Consider the following 25251-nt stretch of genomic DNA (forward strand, 5'->3'; position numbering starts at 1 on the left):
ATCTTCCAAAATCCACATTATCCCCCAAAACTACACACAGAAGGTCAGGCCATGTGAAAAAGAGCAAAGGGGGATGAAGGAAAACAGGAATTACACCAAAGCTGTGCTGTTATTTCTGAATTATCCATCAAACAGGGGAGAGAAAAATACAGATTTCAGGAATTTTTTCCCTATTTGGGCCTTCAACAGTGAGATGCAACAGGCAGGCATTGGTGGAGTGAAAGCACAATTCAGTGGAAAGGCAAATTTTGTGTGTGAGGTGCTCCACGAGCCCACCAACCCTTTTCCCAAACCCCAGGAAGAACCCAGCCCCAACCACTCCATCCAGGGAAGGAGGTGCTCTGCAAGCCCTGGTGGGAAGGGGAGGAAGGGGTGAGCAAATGAGACAAACACACTTCAAGTCACTGATTTACAGAGGTGCCATTTACTGGGTTCCTTGTGGAAAACCAAGTTCTTTGCATGTTCAGACATGATACAAGCACACCAAAGCAAAACCAAAGTCCACTGATTAATTTGTGATCCTTTGCACACCTCGTGTCCCGTTCTGGAGGAGCTGGAATCCAGGTGAGTGTGACTTTATCCACCAATGAGTTCGTGCACTGAGAGGACCCTTCTCAATCCTCAGCGTTTCTGCTGCTTCACAGCATTTCTTGCAGAATTCATCCTAAAAGTGAAGCTTCCAGCAGGGCAGCCAGGTGAGAAGTGTGTAATGGCCTGGGAGCACCAGGCACAGCTTCCAGGGAAAGTTCAGCTTCTTGGAGCAGCCAGAGGGAGCAGTCTGGAGCCTTCTCTCAGGAGCTGAGCTTCTCCTGCTTGCCCTTCTGTCCACCTTCCAGAGGGATGCAACAGCAAAGAGCACCAGGGTTTGGTCAGTGTCGGTGTTTGGCAGGAGCAGCCATGGAATAAACTCAATTTATTCAGCAGCAAGGAATAAACTCAGCCAGAGCTCCTCCACTCCTTGTCCCTCAGATCCTTCAGCAGCTGCTGCTGGAGCCACCCCTCGCTGGAAGGGTGGTGTGAGAGGCACACACTGCACAGCAGAGCCCGTGCTCATCCTTCCATCCCTCCCTCCCTCCCAGCCCCCAAAGAGCAGACATTTCTCTCGGATACACCACCAGCCCACTGCTGAGACACTGCTGGAGGTGGAGCTCTGCGAGTCGAGGCAGCAAATAAATGATTCTGGAAGTGTCAGACATTTCAGTCCAGGAGATTAGAGATTCATTGACTGCAGTGTGGGAAGAGCTGTTAAATAAAAACAATTGCAAGCAGGCTCACCAAGGAAAGCAGAGATTCCTCCTTCATCTTGGAAATTATACTTTTTTTTTTTTTTTTTAATTGGTTAGAATGCCCTCATATATTGAAATGCAGTGCCAGAGCATTGGGTGAACGACAGAAAAACAGAAGAGAAAAAATGCATGGCTTGTTCACAGAAGTACCATGGATTTCATTGTTACATGTGGGGCTACACCAGAGGCTCTCCTGGCATGTCAGAACCTCATTCTCAAGCAGGAAAATTCCAGAGAGGAAGAATTTGTGCTTAAAGAATAGCAGCCCTGTAAACCAGGAGACAGAAATATCCTGATGTGCTTTGCTTCCTTGGGCAAAGCACTTCTGGGTGCCTTTTCCCCTCCTATTCCCTCCTTTTACCTTGTATAAATGAGTCTCCACCTCTTTTTGGGCAGGGTAAAATCTGTTTCCATGTTCTAGGGACAATTTCAAGGGAGCCTGGAGGTTTTTCCCCTCCATGCATAACAATAATCCCAAACTGTAAGACCTTACCCCACTGCATGACTCGTGTGGGTATCCATGGAGTCAAAAGCACCAAAACTGTAACACAGGAGCAAAGTTCAGTCTGGGCCCAGGGTAAAAACCAGAATTAGTTCTGAATCCAAGACTGATGCACATCCCCTTCTGTTATTTAAAGCAGGAGATTTTTAACTGGCTGGCAAAATCAAATTTTCAGGCATTCCTTTGTTTGGCAGAGGGAAAAGGAACCCCAAATATATCAAACACAGAGGCAGTCAATGAGAGTTTGCAAATGCCTCTTGTGAACTTGGGGATGCATTCAGATCAAAGGAGCATAATGAGATATTCTGAATAACACAGAGAGCTATTCTGAGCAATATTTGATGCACCTAATTACTGAGAACGTGCCTCACTGGGTTTTCCAGGAGCAGGATCAATGCCCTGCAGGTCCCTGCCCATGGATAGGATCTGTGGATTGCCAGCCTGGATTGAGCTCAGGAGCATCAGCAGTCACTGATTCCAGGTAGAAAAAACTCATGGATCCAAAGGAAAAATAGATTTGCATGGCATGAGAATTGTAGCCATCCTACTGAAGACCTAAAACAATTCCACAGATGATGATGGAGCTCTTCCCAGTTTGGTTTTGGCATTGGAATGAGAGCCCAAGTTAAACCAGAGACCCCAAACCTCCTCTGGACTTGGGCACACATTTCTCAATGCCCAAAAAAAAAAGCTGCAACGAGCCAATCCAGGACCCCAATTACCTCTATAAAAGGATCTTGGGCTCCAGCACTCATCCAGCAGCTCCAAATGTCAGCCCCATCCCAATCAACCCAAGAGAGGCTCCTGGCTGAAAATTTAATCTTTCCGATGGATCCCTCGTAACAGATCTGGCTTCTCCTCTGCTATTGACCAATATTGAAAATTCCAGCTATGCATATTCATTTCCTCTAAATACCTGATCCCCTTCCATGGAAAATATTATCTTGAGGAAGAGCCCAATTAAATTGTGCAAGTCTTTGCAACCTTTGGTGTTACAGAATCAGGTGGGGAAGCAGCAGCAATACTGGAAAACACAGGATCTTTGGGAAACCCCACGTATTATTAGGTCTGATGAGATCCATTTTCTTGATGGCTTCTGAAAGATCTTTGTGCTAATTAGCTAAGAATACCACTGAATTATTTAATTATCTCTACTTTTGTGCCATAAAATATGTTGTCATATCACACTCTGTCTTGCTGTTGCTCTTCATACTTAATGATGCCTTTAGAGTTCCTGATTTCCTTTGTTCTCCCTCTGCAAGTGGTTTTTGGTGGTGCTGGGGAAGGAGGGGAGAGCGCAGAGAGGAGGCTGAGGAAAAATCTCAGGTTTTAAAGAAATTTGGATGTCTGGGAAAATCTTTACACATGCTCAGCTCCAGCTCCCTGTGCCATACACAAAGCGTGTCTCAAAGCTATACATTTATTGCTAATCCAACCAGGAATTCTTTCCAGAGGGGAGAAAAAAGGAGAAAACATCCATTTGGAAAAAAAAAATAAAAATCTGCAAGGAATGTTTTTTTTTTACCAAGGAAGAGGTAAATTATGATAATTACTCTGACTGGTAGGGTCCTTAAGCATTACTAATTAGCATTTATTGCCTGGATTATTGAAACAATGTGTGTGTTCCCAAGAGTGAGGAAGAACTGGGATGCTCTTTCCTTGGGAGCCCTGGGAAAAAGGCAGGGCAGCAGGAATGCGGCACAGTTGGCACCGAGGCTCCTCTCCCCGAGCTCCAGCCTCGTGCAGAACTGGAATTGTACCTTTGGGAAACCCACGCCTTGAACTCCTCAACCCTGCCTTCCCCCCCTCCTTGCTCACGGAGAAGGGAACAAAATTTAGGGTGGAAAAATGAGAAAAAAAAAAAAATCAAAATGGTTTGGCAGTGGTCAGAGGTGCAGATGAGCGTGGAGGTAACGCTCTGGGAATTGCAGGGTCTCCTGTTATTCCAGGGATTGTGCACAAACCTCCTATGAAAAAACATTTTGTTGCTCTAAAGCACTGAGGTATGGCCAAGCACTTCCTTACAGAGGAATTAAAGGGTTAACAAATCCAACAAAAAATAGGAATATTATGGTATTTCCAACTGGCATTCTGACCGACTTTGTGAAGAGCGTGCAATCAGATTTCGGCATAAAGTGCATTTTAATATCGAGCATTTATAATGTGATTTAAGTTCGGAATTAGAAATCGATCAGGAATTAATCAATCATCTAATCAGCACTAGCCACTACACAGCATCTCAACTGCAATTTGCTATCTGGCCCAATAAATCCTTAAGTACCTTGGAAATGATTCAGGGAGGAAAGGCAGTAAAAGTATTCTTTTCTTTTTTTTTTTCTCTTTTTTTTTTTTTTTTTTTTTTTTTTTTTTAATAGCTGCAGCACTGTGCAACTTTAGGTCCTGTTAAACCCCTGGAAATAAAAATAAAAGAGCAACAATGGAAAACTGCAGAATGCCTCGGACCTTTTATTTTTACCTTTTCCTGCCACCAAACCCTGCGCCTTTCAACTTGGGAGAGCAAGTTCCAACTCAGCCACAACGAGGTCAAAGTCACCGAGCTCAAAGCTACAGTTGCTGCTCAGACAAAACTCCCAGACACCAGAGCTGTGCAAAAGTTACGATTTTTTTTTTTAAATAACTATAGTAAAAAAAAATCCCACGCCTCATTTGCTTATCTTTCTCCTTCTTAATTATTTGCATCACATATTGCACAGAATATTTAGCAATGTGTTATATTAAATATAGTGGCAGCGTATTAGATATACTTTTAATTGAAACTTGTTCCAGCCTGCTGGTTTTTATTTTAGTGCTGAAAAAGATCTTCAATCCATATTAAGCTTTACTTATTCTAGTTATTGATTAAATTAATGCCTAATATTTATTTTCTCTTCCATTTTCCTTGTAAGAGACAAAACCGTCTTTTCGTCCACAGATCCGTTTTTTTCTAACGAAAACATAAAATCATGGAAACTGGTGAAATTGTTATTAGAAAAACTCTGTAACACTAAAAGGAGAAAGCCTTGGAGCCACAGGAATAAGACAAAAAATAAACCTCAAGCGCAATATCCCGGCTTTTGTCTGCAGAAGGTAAAAAATCGCTGCAGGAATCGTTCTGGATTGAGTTCTGTCTGCTCGAACAGAAACGATTCCGGCTGGGAATTTATAATGGGGCTGAGTTTTAACAGCGCTGACATTTCTGCAGCTCCCGGGCACGACCGTGGCTGAGAATCCCCCCGAACCTGCCCGCCCTGTGCCTGGAATTCTGCAGTGGGAAGGCAGCGAAGGGAAGGGAAAAGGCTGGGGGGGACTCCTTCTATTCCAGCCGCTATTCCCTCCTCGCCAGCACCTCGCCTTTCCCCCCTGGAAAATCATCCTCGGGGGAGCGCAGGGTTCGCTCTTCCCCCGCTTATTTTCATCCCCTCCGCTCAATTTTTGGGGCCAGCTCTGCGCGCTCCCCCCGCGCCCGCGGCCGCTCTGTCCCTTTAAAGCTCCAGCGCCTGTAATTGATGTGTCTGGGCCAGTCTAGACTGGGAGCGACTCAAGCGGCTCCCAACCACGCTGCGCGCAGGGGCGCGGAGCCTGCGCGGGCTCCGTCCTCCCCCTCTCCCCCCTTCCCCAACCCAGCCCTCCCCGCCCATTGTTTTGCCGCAGCCCCGCGCAACCCCCGCCCCGCACCGCGCAAGCAGCGCGGACACAATAGCGACCCCCGGGGAGGGGACAACGGGGACATGGGGGGGGGGGGGGGCTCCAAACGCGGGGACCCCCCCCCCCCCAGAAGCGGAGGATGCGGAGGGATGCGCGGAGATGCGCGGAGGACCCATCCCAGCCTCGCAGACAAAGCGCTCGCTCCTTCCCTTCTGGCGGAGCGGGGTGGGGGGGGGGGAAATCGCGATGAAAAGCTTCGGGAAAGGGGAAAAAGCACCCCAAAAAAGCGACTTTTTGCGGGTGTGGTAATGGCTGGGCAAAGGTGCGGGGCTCCAGCGCTCCGCATTTCAATTTACAACGCCGTGCAGGTAACAGAAAATAAATGCGGCTCGCTTTGGAATTAAAGAACGTCTGCAATAATATAGAAATTCAGAAAGGACAAGGCTTTCTTGGCATTGTTTTTTTTCCCGCGGAGGTAAAACGCTCAGTGAAATTACAGTGGTAAGAAAAAGCAGCTAAAATTCATTAAAAAAAAAAAATCAAAATCAAAATCAAACAAGCAACCTTTTCCAGTTCAATAACTGTTAAACAACAGGAACCAGCAAACATATCCTAAAGCTCTTAAATACCAAAATGTTACACCATCAATTAATTTTTGGTGCATCGTTTTAAGTTCAAGCATTTGCATTCAAATATCAAACAGTAATTCGGTGCCATAACAAGGTACAGTAACTTCATTATAAATTGCCTTGCAGAACAGAGATAAGAAATACAGTTCCAACCATAATTAATTTTACAGCAGCATAAAAAAAAATCTAATAAAGAAAAAACAGCAGCAGCAGGAAACATTTTGAACATTTCTGATTCATTATTTACATATCATATTGCCCAGAAAAGCAGCAAAGCTGGAAGTTCTAGAAAAGGACTCAAAGAAAACTTCGGCATTTCTTTTTACTTTCCAACCATTAATGCATGCAACCATTTTATTCTGCAGTTTATTTTTCCAACCTATAAAATCCAACCCATATCCTGGCTTTTTTTTTTTTTTTTTCCCTCTCTCCTTTTTTTTTTTTTTTTAATTTTTTTTTTATCCTTTTTTTTTTTTTTTTTTGGTGTGTCCATAGAGCACATTTCCAAGATTAATCGTTCAGTTTTAAACTTGGAAGCATGAGGCATGCTGGGATTTCAGCTGAGGTCAAGCACCAATGTACCGAGCTGTTACTGTTACGCTCTCAGGGTACTCTGTGTTGCTCTCAAGAAGGGGGGGAAGGCAAAAAAAAAAAAAAAAAAAAAAAAAAAATCAAAATTGAGATGCTCTATGCAGTGGCCTGCAGCAAAAAAAAAATCTCCCTCTTTTACCACAGGCGTGATATTAATATTCCTCCATATTGAAATATCTATATTTATGGTTTTATTTACCTATTTTAATTCATACGTCTGTGGATCGCCACGCACACCTCAAGAACTGTATTTACACGCATCCATATCATGTATATCTTATCTACACACGAATATATAATAATCACTCTGTGTGTACACACATACACCCCCATATCTGGATCAGCTGGAAAATTATCTCGTGAATACACACACACGCATTAAAAAAGAAAAAAATAATAAAAAAAAAATCTCTGCGGTACGAACGCTAATTTTAATTTGATTTTTATACAGAAAATGGCCATAACCACCGCCCTACATCAGCCGATGGAGCCTAAGGAGGAGAAATACACTTATTTTTTTCCTTAAAAGGTCTCTAAACACTATTGTATGTGTGTGTATACGGCTCTAAATATACACACCCGCGCTCACACATATACACAGAGAGAGAGGATATAGTTCTAAAATAAAATAAAGATGTCAAAGCACAACTCACAGCTCCCAAGAGCCTAACCCGTGGATTTAAAAGCTAAACATCACAAGTTAGGGTCTCAGGGATTGAGAGGGGCGCAACAAACTAGTCCTTGCAAAAAAAAAAAAAAAAAAAAAAAAATTAAAAAAATATAATAAAAATACCAAAACCAACGGGGATCAAAAAATAATAATCATAAAAAAAAAAGATCAAAAGGAGAAAGAGGAAAAGAATAGCAGGCAAGTTCAATTCATGGCTCAAGATTACAAAACAGGACACACAGGTGGAAGGAAAGAGCTTCTCTAAGGACCCTCTGTTGAGAGAATACATTCCATTTTTAATCGTTTTTACAAAAAAAAAAAAAAAAAAAAAAGAAAATGACATGGCGCGGCAGGTTCCTTACAGCTCCCAACAAGGTCGCTTGCGACAAATACACGAAAAGTCTCCGCATTTAAATAACGAAGAGGAAGTTTGGGGCAGTGACGGAATTATTTTCATTGTTTCAACGAGAAGGAATGCAGAAATAAGAGCAGGAATCTGCAGGCTCGCTCCCGGCCCCTGGCACAAAGCGTGCAGCAGCAGCAAGGCGCTGCCTCCCCGCCCCCTCCGCCAGCCCCGGGGATGGAGAAAAACCCCCGAGTCGCCACAAAACCAGGTAGAAACTCACCATTTGGAAGCGGGGGAGGCTCCGATCGGCGGCGCTGGGAGCGGCCGGGGGGGCCGGGGCAGTGCCCGCACCAGGCTGGGTGCCCGGCGGGGTTTGACACCCGAGCGGGTGCGAGCGTGCGGTGTGTGCGCAGCCGGGGGAGGGAGGCGGCCGAGGGAGGGCGGGTGTGTGCAGCTGGGCAAGCCGCTTGCATTTTTAAAACATCTCCCTCTCTCTCTTTTTTCTTTTTTTTTTTTTTTTTCCTTTTTTTTTTTTTTTTTTTTTTTTTTTTTTTGGTTAAAAGAAAAAATTAGGGAATATAGCAAGGAAAAGGGAGGGAAAAAAAAAAAAAAAAAAGAGGTGCTGGTGGGGGGGTTGGTTGGGGGAGTGGGGGGAGGAAAGGAAAAGGAACCGAATTCCTCCGCAGCTCCTCTCGCCTGCCGCCCTCCGCGCTCCCCGGCAATGCCGCTGCCGCCGCTGCTGCTGTTGTTATTATTATTATGATGAAGAGACGGGGCTGGGGGGCTGCGGGAGCCGGGGCCAGCCCGGTGCCGGAGCGAGCCCCAGACTGTCAGCGGGGAGGAGGAGGAGGAGGAGGAGGAGGAGGAGGAGGTGGAGGAGGAGGAGGAGGGAGGAAGGGCGCGGGCAGCAGCGCCGCAGCCCCGGCCGCCCTCCCCTGCCAGCCGCCGGCCGGGGCTTCAAAGGAAAACCTGGAGAAAAAGCCGCTCGCCCGGGAGAGGAGGGTGCGAGCCCCGCGCACACACAGCACACAGCACACACACACAAAGGGACTCCATCCTGCACCGACTCCTCTCTCCGAGCACCTTGTGCACCCCCAGCCAATGGAAATTTACGCCGGCCATAACCCAGAGCAGGATTTCGTCCCCAGCTTGCCACCTCCTTCCCTCCGCTCTTCTCCCCCTTCCCTCCCTCCCTTTCCTCCCTCTTCCCCCCCCCCCCCACCCCCCCGCCCAAATAAATAATACGGATCCGCACCCTCCACCCAGCTCTGGAACCGCTTTAGGCCCAGCGGCATAAGCGGGGAGAAGCCGAAACCTACCGGAGGGCCCGAGGTTAAAAATGCAAAATATCCGGCGCGGCCGCAGGCAGGTCCCCCCCGGCCCCGGCCCCGCCGCCGCCCGGCCGGGGGCAGCGGTAACAGGCACCATTACGGAACCATCATCATCATCATCATCATTCACTCCGTCCTTTTCTCACCTCAGGAGTCTGAGCCCATTCACCAAAGTCCTTCCTCGTCCAGGAGCTCAAATATTTTCTTTTTTTTTTTTCCCTTTTTTTTTTTTTTTCTCCTTCTGGATCAGCCAGTCCCGACATCATTAAACTATAGTCCTCCTCTTCCTCCTCCTTCCTTCTCCCCCTCTCTGTCTCCCCCTCTCTTTTTTTTTTCTTTTTATTTCAAAAAGGGGGAGTAGGGGGGGGTGGCTGGGGGGTGTGGGGGGGGAAGCAGACATAGCTGCATGAAGTGGCTGCCTTTTCGAAAGCACATTTAATCTTTCCTGGCTCCCCTAGGCTTCGATGAATTAGAAGGGAAAAGGAGAGGAGAGGGGGAAAGAAAAAATCCAGGCAAGGGAGGCTGTTGAGGGACAGCAAGCATCAGGCTCAAATCAACGACCAGATGAAAATGTACTAGACCACACTGCCCCCTCTCTTCCTCTCGCTCTGTCTCCTTCTCTCTCACACACTCTCACTCCTGGAAAGCTTCAGTGTCTGGTTACAGACTCTTTTGGATCCTTCCCCCCGCTCCCCACCCTCGCCCTTTGCCAACTATCCTAGAGATTCCTTGCATGCCTACTTAAATCTTTAACAGAATAAGGACCCGGCTCCCCCCGCCGCCAGCCCCGCACACACTCACACACTCACACACTCCACTGCCGGTCACCCTTCCCAATAATCTCTTAAGCTGCCGGGAGAAACCCGCCGGCGCATCCCCGCCGCATCCCCGGCCCCGCCGCATCCCCGCCGGGTACCAGCCCCGGGACCCTCCGGGCGGCCGCTCCCGCTCCCCCCTCCGCCTTCCTAAGGGGGTGCAGGGGGCTGAAGGGGAAGCAGAGGGGGAAGCGGAGGGGCTGCAGCCCTTCGCCTCGCATCCCTGCGGCCGGCGGTGGATTTTAAAACAATAAAATCCAGCGCTGGCTCTCGCGGGTGCCCCCCGCTCCCCCCCTCCGCCACGCCGCAGCCCGCAGCCGCCCGTGGAAATCGCACGCCCCACGTCTGCAGTGAGGCAGGCAGACTGCCTGGCTCATGCCCGTGATGACTTTAGAGCTGACAACCTCCTCTCCTCGACCCCCCCTTCCCCTCCACACCCACCCCTGCGCTCAATGGCAGCGCTGCTGCCTCTCGCACCAGACTATATTTGCAATATGTGCTAATTTACCAGCTATATGCCCTTGGATTTTAAAATGAACTCATCAGTCAATGTTTCTAGTAGCGATGCTCCCTCTCTCCCTCACACACACCCTCCACTGCAGACATGTTACTCATTCTCCAAGCATTTCCTCCCCGAATGTCCGTCAGACGCATATACACTTCATTGATCAAACCAAATCCCCTGATAACAATAAATAATAATACAGACAGTTAACATCAGCGGGGAGTGGAGCGGGGGGGCGCGGGGGGAGAGACAAAGATGACGACTAAATCTGCATTGTGCTTTAGGAGGCTGAGCCCTGCCTTTCCCAGAGATGCTCCGCACAATGCGGGGCGCAGGTAGCCCCAAAACCGAGCCCTCACCTGGCCCTGGGGCCTTCCCCAGACCCCCCGTTAGCCCAAACGCTGGGGATGGTGATGTCTAATACCTGAACCCACACAGGCTTCAAAAGGTGTCTGCAGGAACAGAAGGTGGGTCTGGCTATGGAGGAGAGGAAGCACCTCACGCAAAACACAGCAATAAATCCAGGCAGTTTCTTTGTTACGCTGAGCACCGCACAGAAGCTCAGGAATTAAAGGTATCGGGGCACCCAAAGACACACGGATTTCCAGAAACACCTTTCAGCTCCCCCTGAAATCCCTTTCCTTTGTACTGAAGGCAGGGATCACCTATGCAAGACACCAGGCTGGGAAGAAGGGCTGTTAAACATCCCTCTGCCAGGTATTTCAAGGGCTTTAGGGCTGCCGTGGCTTTATTTCCCAGTTTTCTGCGGCTGAAACAGGGGAGGCAGGAGCTTGGGATTGCCCCTTGGGATTTTGGCTGGTTAGGCAGCTTGTGTGGGTCTGGCAAAGAGAAAGTGGCTGCAGTGTGAGTGTTCGGGAAGTTGGGGAGGGTGGGGCTATCTAGAAATCTTTGACTCACTGGGGTAACTCCCTGAGCACAGGAATCAAATTATTGCTCCAAGCAAACTGCGTTTTATGGGCAGCAGCCTCAGAATGAAATTCTGCGTGCACACAGAGCTGGGGACAGCTAAAATGAACGCATGGAAACAAATATACAGCCCGTAATTAAATTATTGGGTGCAATGCAGAAGTCTCTGGGTGATGGAAGAGGTGGGATTATGCAGCAAAGCCAGTTTGGGAATGCACAAGTACAAATTTTCTTATTTAGACTGGCATAATCCTGATTGGCATCAGCCTAGATAGGGGAAGAATCAAACCTGGGTACTGAAGGATCTAATCTTTGGGAAAAATAGTCTGGATTAGTGAGTTTATCTGCCAACCATGCTTTCGCTCCCTTTAGAGTCCCTCACCACTGCAAGATTTTGCCATCACACAGCATTTCACTTCCATTGTCTCCTTATCTTCCTTCCCAATAAAAAATGTTTGAATTTTTTTTCCCCAAAAGTTTTGTAGCAAACACATAATTTCTTTACACACTTTAGCCAAGCCTTTGGAGGATACTTATTTCAAGCAGTTAACACCTGACCCCAATTTTTGTGGGTAATTAGTGAGCTAGATAACCACACAAAGTGGGTAATTATTTAGTACCCAAGGGTACTGTACAAGAGGGTAGAGGCTGGCGGTGTTAACAAAAGCACATCCCTAATTATTGCATCCATCCTGATGTTTTAAGAATGGTTACTTCCACCTAATGATCCATGATAAATCAGTAAACTCTTCTGCCTCCCTTGGATGGGATAACCAAGGGCAGGAAGGGAGGGCGAAGCCAACGGAAGGCACAACTTCAATTTGTGCAAGCTCCAAGAGAAGAGAGAGGGATCCCCTCGGAGCAGGCAGCGAGACTGGAAGTGCCTGCTCTGGGACAGCCTGATAAGCATCCCCAAAAGCCACCAGGTTGGTTGGGAAGGCTGGAAAAGCCACGTGGGAGGTTTGTAGGGAGCGCCTCGGGGTCTGCCTCTGGCTTAGGTAACGTGGCCGTGCCGATGGATCCTTGTGTGCAACTCCATCGTGCTCCAACCGAGCTCCTGGAAAATCACTCCAAATGATTTTTGGAGTTGTACAAATGGGGTGTTTTATGTTTGAGTGGGGTCAGAAATGCCAGGGAAAAAAATATCATATTTGATGAATTTCGATTATCCATCACCGCCAATATTTATGTTGCCACAACCACATTTCCCCCACGGGAAATGTTGCATCCTCAGGGGGATTGTCCTCAAATTTAAGAAGGGAGAAATGGGAACTATATTGAAATAGAGACTAAATAAGATTCAGTTCTTAAATCCATACAAAATATCCCCAAGGCAGGTGTCAGAGGAGGGTGCCAGACTGGTTTGGGTGACAGGAAAAGGAGCAACAGACAGAAAGTAAAATTCAACAAGTTCCACCTCAACCTGGGGAAGAGCTTCCCACGGAGGTGGCGGATCCCTGTTCAGCTGCCCTGGGAGGTTTTTGGATTCTCCCTGTCCGGAGCCATCCCAGCCCCACCTGGATGTGTCCCCGTGTCCCTGCTCCAGGTGACCCTGCCTGGGCAGGGGGGTTGGACTGGGGGATCTCCAGAGCTCCCTTCCCACCCCAAATGCTCTGGGACTCTGGAAAAAAAAATAAAATTGGTTTTAATCAGCAGCAGCACGTGATAAAGAAGTGTTTGCTGGAAACAGATCCATGGCCTGGAACACAGAGCCCCCATCCCCTGACCACTGCCGGAGCACTTCACACTCACTTAAGGACATCCTCAACCCAGACATCCCACTCAGAGGAAAAGCACTTTCCTCTTTTAATTGCTTTTATGAATCACCACCGACATCCAGGCACTTCATTTACTGGAGTCCAGCAACCCTGTTTTGCAAACACTCAAATTCCAAAATGTTAAAGGTCTCCGGGCTGGCAAAAATAATAAAATAAAAATAATTATTAAAAAAAAAAATAGAGGTGTCATTCTGTTTGGTTTGATCCCAGCTTTGCATTTAACTCAACTTACTGCTCTGGGCCAGGCACTACACAAAAAAACCACAACTGGCAGCATCACCTGTGACCAGGAATTCAAAATTTAAACAGAGAAAGTTTGAGGGGTTTCCACAACTTCTCGTATTTCTCTGTTGTTCTGTGGTTTGTTTGGTTTGGGGTTTGGGGATTTTTTTTTTTCTGGAGTGAAATAACCACAACAGAAAGAGGCCTGAAAATTGTTCTCATCTTTAAAAAGGGGCCAAGTCTCTGCAGTCCGTTTGTAAATAAATATAAATAAAATTGGTGCCCCCTCCACTAATCCTCTCAGGGACATGGTTTGCAGGAACTTCTTGCAGAAATGGAGTGAAAGAAAGTTTGCAGAGAGAAGCTGGAAAACAGAAAGGAAGAATGAATTTAATCATGGAGACAGGATCAAAGGAAGGAGAGTCCTTGGTAGGTGCTGTTGTAGCAGAAAGTAAATACAAACGATTACAATTTTTTTTCCCCCTCAGATCAATTGGAATTAGCAATTCAAAGGGGAAGACACACAGGAGAAGGGATGTTCAGCCAGGGAGGAAGCTTTAGGGACTTCAGCATTAACTCTAAAATCCTGAGGCCTTTTTGAGACCAGTCAATAACTTCACTCTGGGCAAAGTGGACAGAGATCATTTAGGAAATATCTTTAAAATAATGCTTAGAGCTCAGCTGTAAGGACAGCATACATGAGAATAGTCTCCAAATTAATAAAACGTCTTCAGTGGAGTAAAAAACATTCAATAATAAAAATCAAGAATTTGAATGATGCGAGGAAAGGTAAAATTCAGAGTGGAAAGCAAAACTGGGCAAAGTTGTCATGATTTGGACATTTCCAGAACGGTGCTCTTGACAACCAAAAGCTTCTAATTTGAGCCTCACTGTTTTGCAGAGCAATTCCACACCAAATCACTGATAAAATCAACATTCTGTAAAAACACAGAACCATCAGGACAACACTTACCACATCCCTGCTGGATTGTGGATCCCTGGAAGAAGCTGCAGTGTCCAGATCGCTTTTGTCACCCTCATCTGATCCCCTGGTATTCAACAGAGAGGACAGAGTGTGCTTCAAAATCGTCCCAGGCCCATTTCAGCACCACCAAATCCTTTCCACCCAGCAGCTTTCCCCTCCAAACCAACAGATTTTGCCTCCCCCAAGCATTAAAAAGTGGTGGTTGGATTTTCCCCCCACCCTTCAGTTCTGCCAACAGGTTCTCCTTGAGCCCCAACTCCAGCCCTCCCTGGATAACGGGCAAAAATGGAAATAATAAAGGTGAGAAAGCCATAAAAGGATTGGATCTTAAGGAGGTAAAGCAAGGGAAAAGGAAAATGAGGCAGTGGGAAAGGCCCTGGGACTCTGCACTTACTGAAACCCAGGATTAGGGAAAAGGGAAGAATTCAACAAAAGGTCAGCCAATATCACAGAGGGATTTGGAGAGAAAGGTCACAAAGACTGATTCATCCAAAATCAGAGAAGTGGCAACACCGTACCCAGAATTTCTGTTTTGTCTGTCCTGATCCCGAGTTCTCCTAAAACAAAATGGATTTAACCAATTTGAAATTCAAGGTGAAACCCAAAGTTACCTGGATGAAGCCACACAATGAACTATTAACATCACTCTGGCATGATTTGCCAATTCCACCTCACATAAAGCATCCAAAGCCCTCAGATTTCACGTGGGTTCAGGGCCACCAAAAGTTTAAGACTCGATTAATTCAGAACACAAAAAAAAAGCTCCAAGAAGGTCACTCTTATTTAAGATAAATCTAACCTGGTTTGAGGATGTAATTTCTTAAGATTTGAGGTTTCACCCTGAAATCTGGCAAATTTTGAAATACATCAGTTACTAAAAGATGGAGCTGTAGGAAAATGTTACCCTACAAGGCTGCCACAAAAAAAAAAAAAAAAAAAAAAGTCTGGTCAACATTTAATGCTTTTTTAAACTTTAATTCAAATTCCAATAGAATTGTTGCATGAAAAGGTGGAGTCCCTCAATCATATCTTTTTTGCTTTCATTTTTTTTTTTTAAAGCCAGTAAAAATAATACCTGTTGAGGCTGTTCAATTGGAGCTTAAACTGCTGAACCTAAATTCAACTTGCAGAAAGTTTAGGGACAACTTGGGAATCTGAGCTGGCAGGAAAAGTGGAAAAATTAAATTAAAGATCCATGGGACCGTGAGAAGAGCTAGAATGAATTGTGTTTCAGTAGGAAAGGAGTGCAAGGGTTACTATGGAAAATAGAGATTGTAATTCCCAGATTGGAGTGCTGCAGTCCACAGATCCATTCCCATCTCCTCCAGAAATTCACTGTGGGCTATTTTCAATCCTTGGTAACATAACTATTGCACCTAAGAAAGGAGCTGGGGGCCTGAGCCTTAATTAATGTCTGGGAGGAGCCCTGAGAGATCAGCGGGACCTGAGGAACCTCAAAGTTCCAGAATTCTTCAACATCCCCCAGAGCTCCTGTCAGACTCCTCACCCTTCTCACCAGCACTGCTTTCTTTTTAAAGAGAGGCTGGAATTACCTAAAAGACAAAACGAAAGCATCTTTCCCAGGTTTTCTATTACTACACTTGAAACAACTTAAAACAGAAAAAAAAAAATTCCTCAAAACATATTTCTCACAAAAAAAAAAAAAAAATACATGTTCCAGCCACTGCTTAAGAAAGAAACCCAAGGGTAGGACACCAAAATATTTTCTCCAGCTGGTGGTGGGTGCAAGGCACCAATCCCTGCACAGGGACAGGCAGGAGCTGGCACAGAGCAATCCCAAACCAGCAGAGAGGATCCCACACGCTCAGTGACACTCTGAGTCTCTCCATCCCTTCCCCTTTCCTGCCTGCTTTATCCACCCAGACTGCAAACTCCTGGGGAAAAGGGATGTCTCCTCACAGGGGAGACTCTGGGATGCTGAGATATTTCGGTGTTGCTAGCAAAGAAATCAAAGCTCTGGGGTCTCCAGGTGGGGAATTCTGCCTGTGGTGGAACAGGCTCTCCTTGAGCTCCAACTCCACCCCTCCCTGGATAACGGGGAAATATTGAAATAATAAAGGTGAGAAGGCCAGAAAATGATTGGATCTTAAGGTGCTAAAGCAAAGGAAAAGGAAAATGGTCTCGCTGTGGCTGTGGACGCAGAGAGCCTCACGCCCAGCTCGTGTCCAGGCACTCCACTGGTGCTGGGAGCGGATTAAAAGCCAGGGAGCCACGTCTGGAGAGGGACGTGACAGACAGAATGAGTGTCAGGACCTGTGCTGGGCCCAGCAGACACCGCTCAGCGTCTGCGTGCCAGAAATAGCAGCAGGAGGCAGGCGCAGCTCCCGGTGCCCCTCTGCACTTCTGCATCGCTTCACTGCAGCCTCTGCTCCACCCTAAACTCACAGCTCCTCCTGGCCATAATGCAAAAAGACAGCCTTAACACTTCCAGGAGATGCAACGTGAAGGAAACAGGCGGAAAAATCTGAATTTCGGCTTATTTACTGTGATAATAAATCACGTTATTTAGGATTTCTAATGTGTTGTAATAACGTTCTCGAGTCGATTGCATAAAAATAATTTTGGATGATAACTCTTATCAGTGTTGACTCTGTAAAGCTAAAAAAGGTGTCAGCCCATCAGAAACATTTCTTCCCAGCGTGATCCTTGCAATTCCAACATGAGTGTCTCTGAACAGCTCATTCAGGATCACTTCCTCTGCCTTTACAACTCCCTTAGGAGGAACAAGGACCTCTATTTTATAGGCAGGGAGTAGAACCAAAGAGAAATAAGTGACTCATCCCAGACCCCACAGGGAGTCCACAGCAGAACTTCTGGGCCTGCACCAAGGGCTTAATAAAGAAAAATAAATTATTTCACTCTAAAGGTAGAGGCTGTGCAGCTTTGCCCCATCAATAATAAAACGAGACAAGCCCCATGAGCTGCACACGAGCAAGGGACGAGATTAAAACGACAACTTTCATCCACCTGGTGTCTCCAGGAAATCCAAACTCGTGCTTCCCACAGGAAACACCAATTCCCAGAGAAATCCCTCCCAAAGGCACCTTTGCCTGGGGTAGTTCAGGAGCAACCCCTCATTCTCACTGTTTGACCCACATGGGTGGTCCCTGCTCCTCGCTGGAGCTGCTGGTCCACGTGGAGCTGAGCGCAGCAGCAGCTCCCAAGTGATTATTTGATCACTTTCCTGCTTAATTGCCAGCTTTAATTACTCGCATGGCAACAACAAAAAGTCAATCTGGCAACGGAAATCCATTCTTTGAACAACTTCTGCCTCTTCCCTCAGACACAAACTATTGCTCTATAAGCCATTCCTGATTAATAAGGGGCCCTCGTGGGAAAGCCACTGGATTTCATTTCCTTCAGCTGACAGCCCCAAGTCCCTAAAAAGCAAGGGCAAAAGAGCCTTTATTTTATCGTGGCAAGATGACACTGTTTTTCCCCTTGCCATTTTCCTTCAGGAAGATATATTAGCACTACATTTGCTCCTCCATGTGGTGGGATTTCTTAAATAAAAACGTATGTTCTATATGTCTGAACTTGGAACCAGAGCTGCATTAGCCTGTTAACCATCCACGTTTGCTTCAGACTTGGCCAGCCACCTAGAAAACCTGCCAAGACCTCTCTGGCAGCATTTTCCTCACAGTTCCAGGAAAACATGGAATATTCAAAGAATTTCAGGGCCTCCCGGCTTCGTTTGTCACCACTCTCCTTGCCCACTTAGAGCTAAATCACAGGCAAATTGCTCTAATGCCCTATTAAAGATTTAAAAATGGTCTTCTCCAGAGGAGGCTATGTGAGGACAAATCTCTGCTAATATATAATGCAAAAGCCCTGCTCAGATGTGATGCAATGTGGCAGGAGGCAGGGAGGGAGCTGCTTTACAGTCCTGCAGCTTCCCAAGGGAGTTCTTTGTCCTCTTTGGGGCTTTTAAAGCTCCCTCAGCTACCCAGGCACAGGAGAGATTGGTTTTGTGCTTGCTGTTATTCCAGAAATGGCTGCAATCTGACAGAGGGCAGGGTTGGATGGGATATTGGCAATAAATTCTTCCCTGTGAGGGTGGGGAGGCCCTGGAATGGATTTCCCAGAGAAGCTGTGGCTGTCCCTGGATGCCTGGAAGTGTCCAAAGCCAGGCTGGAGAATCCTGGGACGGTGGAAGGTGTCCCTGCCCATGGCAGGGGTGGAATTAAATTATTTTTAAGGTCCCTTCCAACCCAAACCATGCTGGGATTCTGAACCCATTGAGATTTCAGAGTAAGAAGCAAACAAAAAAGTGAATTTCCAGCAGAGCTCATCACTCCTGGGGCTGAAGGCAACGCTGTTAAAGACAGGCTGAGTGTCAGTGCCAGAGCCTGGCTGTGAGCTCACCTAGGGACAGGGAGGTGGCCACATGACATCGATTCCATACCCCAAATTCAGAGCAGAATCCATGGGAATGGCACCTGGAGACATTTCCTTCGCAATTTAAACCAGGAGCCAACTCCTCTTGAAGAGGAAAATCCTGAGTGAACAAAGTCACTCCTAACCAAGAGCAAACACTGGCCCAGAGAAAAAGGCTTTAAACAATTTGGAGAGGGTTTTTTTTTTTTTTTTTTTCTTACAGAGAATAAAACCTCTCTGTGATTTCAGATGTCAAGCAGACTTTTCTTGATTCCCATCACTAATTTATGGATTAAACATTTAACCCTTGACTTGAGTATGGATTGAGAGTTTCCTGTTGCTGAGAGTTAAGCAATAATAAAAATTTATATAATATTATAAATACTTTATTTATAATATTATACATTGCAAACTATATTTTCTTGTATTATAAATTTAGTGTGTTATATAATAATAATAAAAAATTAAATATGATATTTCTGAGCGGTGACTTCTATCCTAAAACCTCCCACCAGCCCTGATTCAGCAGCCTCACTACATCTTTACAAACACGGAATGCACTGGACACTGATCGGGGTTTCTCCATTAACACCTCCCCTGGTTAATTCCTCATTCAATAATTATTCTCACATGCAAATGAAGGCAAGCACGTGACTGAACTATCTCAGGGCTCTTAGAAAATCAGTTCCTTTCCCACTCTCTAAAATCAGCTGTAGAACTGCAGCACAGAGCAGTGGAGCCTTCCCTTCTTTCCTTCCAAATTCCTTCCTGCTTTCCCTTCTTCCCTTCCAATTTCATGTTTTCCCTTCTTCCCTTCCAAATTCCTTCCTGTTATGCCTCCTTCTCCTCCAGTTTCCTTCCTGTTATCCCTTTGTCCCTTCCAATTTCCTGTTTTCCCTTCTTCCCTTCCCATTTCCTTTGTATTTTCTCTTCTTCCCTTCCAAATTCCTTCCTGTTTTCCCTTCTTCCCCTCCTTCCCTTCCAACTTCCTTTTGTTGTGTTTTCTCCTCTTCCCTTCCAATTTCCTTCGTTATCTCTTCGTCCCCTCCAAATTCCTTCTTGTTTTCCCTTCTTCCCTTGCAATTTCCTTCCCTTCTTCCCTTCCAATTTCTTTGTGTTTTCCCTTCTTCCCTTCCAATTTCTTTGTGTTTTCCCTTCTTCCCTTCCAATTTCCTTTGTGTTTCCCCTTCTTCCCTTCCAATTTCTTTGTGTTTTCCCTTCTTCCCTTCCCATTTCCTTCGTGTTTTCCCATCTCCTCCTCGTTCTTTTTTCCAAATCCCATCCTCCGCATCCTTTGAGGCAGGAAATGCAGAGCCAAGGGGAAGCTGAGGCTGCAGCCACCCCTCTGGGACACCACGGCTGCTGTTTGTTGTCAGAGGAGATGAGAGGCCACTTCAAACACAAGCAAAGCAAACTTCTCCCTAAAGCCACACCAGTGCCATTAATCCCAGAATGGGTTTGACCTGCTGTTTGCAGCAATTCCTTAAATCTCACTTAAGCTGAGGAGCACAAAGGGGCTGCCTGCACTCGCCAGGGACTGTGGTGACCCCAAATCTCACACCAGCCTGGGCTGCTGCACCACAAATCTCCAGCCAGGGTGGCTTGGGAGTGAAACAGGGCTGGGAAAGCAGAGCCAGCTGTGACCCTCACTGCTTCTGAAACTTCTGTGACTTCTGGTAGTGCCAGGCCTACAGGAAATTCATTTCCTGAGGAGGAAAAAAGCCACAGCCCATGCTTAGGTGCAGGTCTGTGGCTGACTGAGCTGGGTTTTGTGCCCAGCCCTCCAGTGATGCTCTGTCTGGCCTGGGATGTCGCTGCCCTTCCTCTGCTCTCGTTTGCACTGGACAGGAATTACTCAGTGCCACACGTTGGAATAATTGCCATGACCACTGCAGCACTGCAGCTGCTTCTCAGGGTCTGGGTGTCGAGGTGACCCCAAGAGTGTAAAAGTCCTCATTTCCCAGCCCCACAGCCAAAGGAGGAGTCTGAATGCGCAGGGTCGGCTTCCCAAGGTTGTTCATTTTCCCTTCTCTAGAACATTCTCTCTCTGCCCTGCTGAGCTCTGTCCAGCAGCTCGGCCATGGCATTCTGTCTGCCCTCAGGGCAGTGTTCACATTTTATACCAAAAACTCCGTGTGCCGTGGTTACAATAACGTGCCAATGTCTGCCATTGATGTTGGACAGTGTGTCTGTGCCTGAAACCAACAGAAAAGTGTCACCAGCACAGCAAGACATGGAGGGCAAGGGGAAGGAGAAGAAGCTCAGGACAGGTCCAAATCCCTCCATCTTGTCCCCTTGAACTTCATTCTAAAATTCCCAAAATTCCACTTTTTCACCCTGTGTTAACTCAACTACCACACTACTCAAACCCTTGTGGCTTGTAATTCCTCACACAAAGTTGGCAGTTTTTCCCACAGGCTGAAATTGAAGCCACAGGTGGTTTTGACTTCGTGCCAAGGTCTCCAAACCCCCTCCAGGGTCTGGAGCCAGCCAGGGCAGCCAGAGGGATGTGCTGGGCTCCGACAGCTGCTCAGCCTGGCAGCAGGGCAAACATCCATCCCCTCTTCACTTTTATTTGCCAGTGGGAAATTCTGTGCTCAGTCCTTTGGAGGAGCCATCCATGGACTGGGCCACGCTCCTGACTTCCCCAGCATTTTCCCCCAGTAGTGACCAGAATTAGCAGCTTTGGACAGCCCAAACCTGCCCTTCCCACTGGATTTTCCCTGCTCTTGAGTTGCTGCTTTTCATCCCAAACCTTATGGAGTCTAAGCTCAGTTCCAAAGTTATTACAATGAACGCCCATAATTCTGTGTATGGTTATTAAGAACACAAGTATCTAATCTGTTCTAGACTTGCAAAGTTCCCATTCACTTCTAAAAGCAATTAAGTTGCTTTTTTTTTTTTTTTTTTTAATTAAATACTGGTGCAAAAATGGCTCTATAAAACAGTTTGAATTTGTCACTATTTCATTTCACTCCCTGCACTCACTTTGTGAAACTGAGATATTCCCAGACTCCCTCCTCATCCTTTCTTTTCCTCAGAACATTCTTTTTGGTTTTTTTCCTTCCTGATGGGAATGGTTCAGTGCCTCCATTTCAGATTTATCTCTGCTTGTTGCTGGCACCTTTTTAGCCACTTTTTGTCCTCTCAGATCTGGTGGAACAGCTCCTCTGCCATCTCAGTGTCTTTGGACCCAAAAATTTCCCTGTAGTGTTGAGCAGAGGTTTATCCACCCCCATTTTATAAGAGGAACGAGGCCTAAAATGTTCATAAAAACTAAAATTCATGGCTTGAGTTATAAATCTACCAGATATAAGAAAAACAAGCAGCAAAGTCTGGTTGCCCATCAAGAATTCAATGTTTTTTAAAAAGGGTCTGGAGTGGAGGTGATGGGAGGGAGGAGCCACTGCTGATAAGACAGAAAGAAGAATTTCAATTTCTTTCCATGTCTGCCCCAGAAACCTGATTCTTGAACTTCTTTCCCCAGGAAACAGGGCCACGACATTGCACAAAGAGGCTAAATTCACCCTATAGCATGGACAGATTATTTGCCCGGGGACAATACATTTTATATTTTGAATGTCTAAATCTAAATATATGCAAGTGGGACTGCCTGGAGCACCAGCAGAGTCAGGGCAACCAGGAGTTTTGTCTTATTTAAAGAGCAAATTAAAAGGAAGGGGGGGATGCATTCCCAAATATTTGGGATTTTCCCTTGCTGTGGGAAATTTCCAGACATGAGATTTCTGTTTCAGGAGTTTTGTCTTATTTAAAGAGCAAATTAAAAGGAAGGGGGGGATGCATTCCCAAATATTTGGGATTTTCCCTTGCTGTGGGAAATTTCCAGACATGAGATTTCTGTTTCAGTTTGCTGAAACCCTGCTAGTCCAACACCACAATTATGGCTTTGTCCCTGACTGAAGGCTGAGTGGGCACTGAATTTACCCCAAAAACTCCCACCAGAGATGCTGAACTTAGTTTTACACCTAAATCCCCAAGCTCTGAAGAGGGAAAAATGGGAACGAGAAGGAAAAAGTTGGTTAAAAGAGCGAGATGTGCACTCCCATCTCTGCTGTGGCCTCAGAGCGTTCATTTCCAAATATTGAAACCAGCTCAGCCGTCCACTGAGAATTGAAATCAATGTCCCCATCTCACTGAGAGCACATCTGTGTCCCTAAGAGATTAAAATTTGATAGAAATAATTTTATTTATTTAAATATTGTAATTTATTGATGTGTTATTTTAATGCATTTCTTTCAATATTTTAATTTATTCATCATTTTGTATCAAATTCTAGACTTTTAGTATTATTTTAATGTATTCATTTAAATATTTTAATTTATTTATCATTTTATATACAATTCAAGACTTTTAGTATTTTTTATTGTATTTCTTTCAACATTTTAATTTATCATTTTATATAAAATTCTAGGCTTTTAGTATTATTTTAATGTATTTCTTTCAATATTTTAATTTCTTTATCATTTCATATAAAATTCTAGACTTTTAGTATTATTTTAATGTATTTCTTTACATATTTTAATTTATTCATCATTTTATGTCAAATTCTAGACTTTTAGCTTTATTTCAATGTATTTCTTTCAATATTTTAATTTATTCATCATTTTATATCAAATTCTAGACTTTTAGGGTTATTTTAATGTATTTACTCACATAATTTATCATTTCATATCAAATTCTAGACTTTTAGTTTTATTTCAATGTATTTCTTTCAATATTTTAATATATCCATCATTTCATATAAAATTCTAGACTTTTAGTATTATTTCAATGTATTTCTTTCAATATTTTAATTTATTCATCATTTCATATAAAATTCTAGACTTTTAGTATTATTTTAATGTATTTACTCACATATTTTAATTTATCATTTCATATAAAATTCCATACTTTTAGTATTATTTCAATGTATTTCTTTCAATATTTTAATTTATCCATCATTTCATATAAAATTCTAGACTTTTAGTATTATTTTAATGTATTTACTCACATATTTTAATTTATCATTTCAGATCAAATTCTAGACTTTTAGTATTATTTCAATGTATTTCTTTCAATATTTTAATTTATTCATCATTTCATATAAAATTCTAGACTTTTAGTATTATTTTAATGTATTTACTCACATATTTTAATTTATCATTTCATATAAAATTCCATACTTTTAGTATTATTTCAATGTATTTCTTTCAATATTTTAATTTATTCATCATTTTATATAAAATTCTAGACTTTTAGGGTTATTTTAATGTATTTACTCACATAATTTATCATTTCATATAAAATTCCATACTTTTAGTATTATTTCAATGTATTTCTTTCAATATTTTAATTTATTCATAATTTTATATAAAATTCTAGACTTTTAGGGTTATTTTAATGTATTTACTCACATATTTTAATTTATCATTTCATATAAAATTCCATACTTTTAGTTTAATTTCAATGTATTTACTCACATATTTTAATTTATCATTTCATATCAAATTCTAGACTTTTAGTATTCTTTCAATGTATTTCTTTCAATATTTTAATTTATCCATCATTTCATATCAAATTCTAGACTTTTAGCATTATTTTAATGTATTTCTTTCCATATTTTAATTTATCCATCATTTTATATCAAGTTCTAGGCTGTTAAACTCCAGCACACGTACACAGAACTTCCCTCTCCCGGCGCTCCCAAAGGCGTGAGGAGCAGCCCTGAGTCTGGGGAATGAAATTGTCTTTTTTTAAGTGTCTGATCAGCTCTCAGGCAGGAGCGTGCCAGAATCCAGATGAAACCACATCACCATCACCATCATCATCATCATCACCAAGGTTGCTGTGCTTGGAATTCCAGTTATGACAGGAATTTGATGGATATTACCCAGATTTAGAGATGGCATCAGCAGAACACTCAGGGCCTTATTCATGGAACAATGAGTCATTCTGGCATTCCACTCCATCTCATCCCAGTCCCTACAGAACTTTTCTGTACACATTTGACTCTGCTTAATGCCTCTGATTGAGGAGGGAGGCAGCAGAGTTTCAGCTGGGTGGAGAAGTAGATGGAACTCAGTGGTTAAAAATAAAAAAAAAAATCCCTCAAATGATGAGAAGTTTCATTTTTTCACAATGAAAATGAAAAATCATTTTCAGAAAATGGAAATGAATCGGAGCCATGTGAGAACAGAGCAGCAAAACATGAGTGCTACTGTGAGGATTTTCTTGCTGGCCCAGCAAGGCAGAAGAATAAAAGATTTCAGAACACAACACTTGAGTAGCAATTCTGGGCAGATGATTCCAGTGGTGCTCTACAAGAGGCTTCCCTTAATATGCACTTTACAACTGTGGCAAACTAATGATGGTGCAAGACCACAAAATATTTCCCCAATCATTTCCCTAATGACCTGGAGCTTTCAGATGGGCTGGTGGTATTTGCTGCGTGTGATTTAAATGAGGATTGAGTTCAAAATTAAAGATTAAGCCAGAGCAAGAGCTGTCCCCTGTCTCTTAGGAATGCACCTGTCTTACAAACAGTGCAGAATGCCTACACAGCAAATACAGGATGATTTTGGGGTCAATACTGACTTAATCTAGGCAGAGCACATCCAAATA

At 44.5% G+C, this 25251-nt stretch overlaps 1 long non-coding RNA gene across 3 annotated transcripts in view; it reads right to left on the reverse strand.

The window, feature by feature from the left end:
- Positions 1-401: 401 nt before the first annotated feature.
- Positions 402-25251, reverse strand: part of LOC128799260 (uncharacterized) — a 41237-nt gene continuing 16387 nt past the window's right edge. The window contains exons 4-5 of one of the 3 annotated variants that reach the window (XR_008434685.1): positions 14221-14296; positions 402-829 (exon numbers count right to left, since the gene is read on the reverse strand). This is a non-coding gene — a long non-coding RNA (uncharacterized LOC128799260). Of the gene's footprint in view, positions 830-7949; positions 8480-13357; positions 13612-14220; positions 14297-25251 lie in introns of those variants that run through there. The other 2 variants (XR_008434684.1, XR_008434686.1) reach the window with 2 other exon arrangements.

The sequence above is a fragment of the Vidua chalybeata genome, chromosome 23 (genome assembly GCF_026979565.1).
Source record: "Vidua chalybeata isolate OUT-0048 chromosome 23, bVidCha1 merged haplotype, whole genome shotgun sequence".
In the NCBI taxonomy this organism is placed as follows: domain Eukaryota; kingdom Metazoa; phylum Chordata; class Aves; order Passeriformes; family Viduidae; genus Vidua; species Vidua chalybeata.